Below are 2,538 nucleotides of genomic sequence, written 5' to 3' on the forward strand. Positions count from 1 at the left end.
GTACAGTGACTGATCAGGCAGTACAGTTTTAGGAACCTTTTTAACTGAGGCAGGATGGCATTTTGGTTTTTAATCAGAATCTACCCTTCAGCCAGAATTCATTTAAAGAGCTGTGGGAACAGCTACCTGTGACTGAATCTCTGTCCGTCAGTTTGGACACTACCTCAACCGTGAACAGCAATACAACGGGTCATGATGAAACCTGGAGGCCAGATGACACCATGGAGATGTTTCAGATCATCAATGAGCAGCAATTAGCTGAAAACTTTGGTGAAAATCTCTTTGAGCTGCCAAATGACATTTTGCAAAAAGACGGCATTACACCTGCAGCCTCCACTGTTCCGGTTACGACAGATTACCCTGGCGAATGTGGGTTTCAGCTGAGATTCCAAAAGTCTGGAACAGCAAAATCAGTGACTTCAACTTGGTGGGGAAAATGCAAAGCAAACGTGTGGTCGCAAATTTTGAAGCCACCCTGATAACCTTCTCCCACCAACGATGTGGAGATCCAAGCCTTTTAGATCCAGTTAAAATCAAGACACTTAAAACGATGATAAATGCAAAGACTGGTAACAGCGCAAAGAACCATAAAGCAAGAGAATTTTTAAAAAACTATGAGAAATAAACTAGGCTCTGCCCATGACTCAATCTTTGCCTCTCTTCCTACCTCATCTCCTCTAACTCCATCTGCTGTCCATCTGAGAAAAAGGCACAATTTGCTATTGCATTAGTCTATTATTTAAATTGTCCACATTTAACAATTCTTCACCTAATCCACAATAAAGTAATGATAAAAACTGTTATGGAACCTAGAAATTGTATTTGTTATTGTTTTTATACTTGGATCTGTTGTGCCAAAGTAGGTATCCCCGACAGAATTTGTTTCCCCTGTGCTGGGAGCACGCAGGAAGTACTGATGTTTTCATTTTGTGAAAAATTAGTATCGTTACATTACCATACAACAGAAAATTATATATATATATGGAAAAGCCGACGTAGGACAGTTTTCCAGTTTCATTGTACTACTGTACTATGTATGACTGTGCAATGACATTAAAGAGTTATCTCATCTCACGGGGTATCAGATGGGATTATTTTAATAAAACATTAACATTTTGGCTGATAACTATTTTTATTCTCCTGTAACTTTACTCTAAAAAGAGCTAAATCCTCTAAAGTTTCAGGAGTAATGCGTCATAATAAGAAGTGTTTGTGAATGAAAAATCAGCAATGTGGGATACTGTTTGTCCGTGATTTACACAGGGGGAACAAATTGTGGCAGGATCAGCCTGATATTATTTGTATCGCACTATAACTTCGTTGTATAAAGAGCTAACATCTCAAAAATGTCAGGAGTAGTTAGTCATTATGAGAAGTGTTTGTAAAATTTGCCACCGACATCCATGTGATCAACAACAGACACACGTCATTGCCCTTCGTGGTCTAAACCAATCAGAGATAGTCAGGGGCGGGACCTCTGTAAATGTCCTTGGTCCAGCTGAAAGTGCAGGTGGATAGAGAAAGGTGAGTAGCTTGAATGAAGCGATACCGATTCATTAAATCCTGAATTGAATGAATATAAATGTATTTTACCAGAAACGCCAGAGTCTCAGGCTAAAGCTCACAAAACTATTTCAACAACAACCAGCGAATGAGAGCAGGAAACGGTAAACACAGAGCGGACCGGCGCATCAGAATTAGCTTAGCCGCCGTCGGGGCTGAAAGCCAAAAGCTCACTAATTCTGATTCGTCGTGTCTGAATCGTCTTTACGTCTTTTTTGCGCAAGATTCTGGGCTGCAGGTTTTGTCTCTCTTCAACCAAAATTCACTAGGCCAGCAGCAAAAGAAGAACCAAACTATGCTTCACATTTGATAAATATCGTCGTTAATTCCCTATTACTTTTGCTGTTTTGCTTCCAACACGATAAAAACCACAGTTCATGCACAGCTCTCGCTCTGTACTTCAAGAAAAGTTTCCCATCTCAAACATGTGTTTTCCGCATTACTCATTTGCTTATTACCCATCAGTCTACCGTTGTTTACAGCGCTGGCGGCCGCTGTCTTTTCTTTTCTTTGTACTTAAATGACCTCGGACAAGAAAGAATAATTTCTGCTGTTCAATACTGAAGAAATGTAAACTTTTTCAAATTGGGTATAATTGCAGAATATTTTTAAGGTTATCTGCTATAAAATCCATGCCAGGAAAATCTCCTTCATGTTTTTTTTTTCTATTTTATTCTCAGTTACTTTGACACAACGGCATGTGCTGTGATGTTCACATCTCTGATAAAGTTTAGTGTCAGTACTGATAAATGATCAGAATTACAAGATTTCTCACTGTCTGAGGAAAAATTGCACCAAATCGAATCTGGACCTTGTGAAGCGGAATCAAGTGGATTATAGAAATCAGTGATGATACCCAGCCCTAGTGAATATCCTAGGACCGACAGAAGTGGATATAACTGACCGTGGGCAATGAGAAAAGATGAAAAGAACGATTGATAACTTTTTTGTCAAGTTAAGGCCTGATCGATCTGA

At 39.3% G+C, this 2,538-nt stretch overlaps 1 long non-coding RNA gene across 1 annotated transcript in view; it reads left to right on the forward strand.

Moving 5' to 3' along the window:
- Nucleotides 1-1,468: 1,468 nt before the first annotated feature.
- The window catches only part of LOC146640571 (uncharacterized), a 4,238-nt gene continuing 3,168 nt past the window's right edge, over nucleotides 1,469-2,538 (forward strand). Inside the window, exon 1 of the long non-coding RNA XR_014910022.1 lies at nucleotides 1,469-1,524. This is a non-coding gene — a long non-coding RNA (uncharacterized LOC146640571). The remainder of the gene's footprint in view (nucleotides 1,525-2,538) is intronic.

Source organism: Rhamphochromis longiceps, unplaced genomic scaffold (assembly GCF_057381845.1).
Source record: "Rhamphochromis longiceps isolate RC_006_pf unplaced genomic scaffold, R_longiceps_female_GT1.1 unmapped_scaffold_5, whole genome shotgun sequence".
Lineage (NCBI taxonomy): Eukaryota > Metazoa > Chordata > Actinopteri > Cichliformes > Cichlidae > Rhamphochromis > Rhamphochromis longiceps.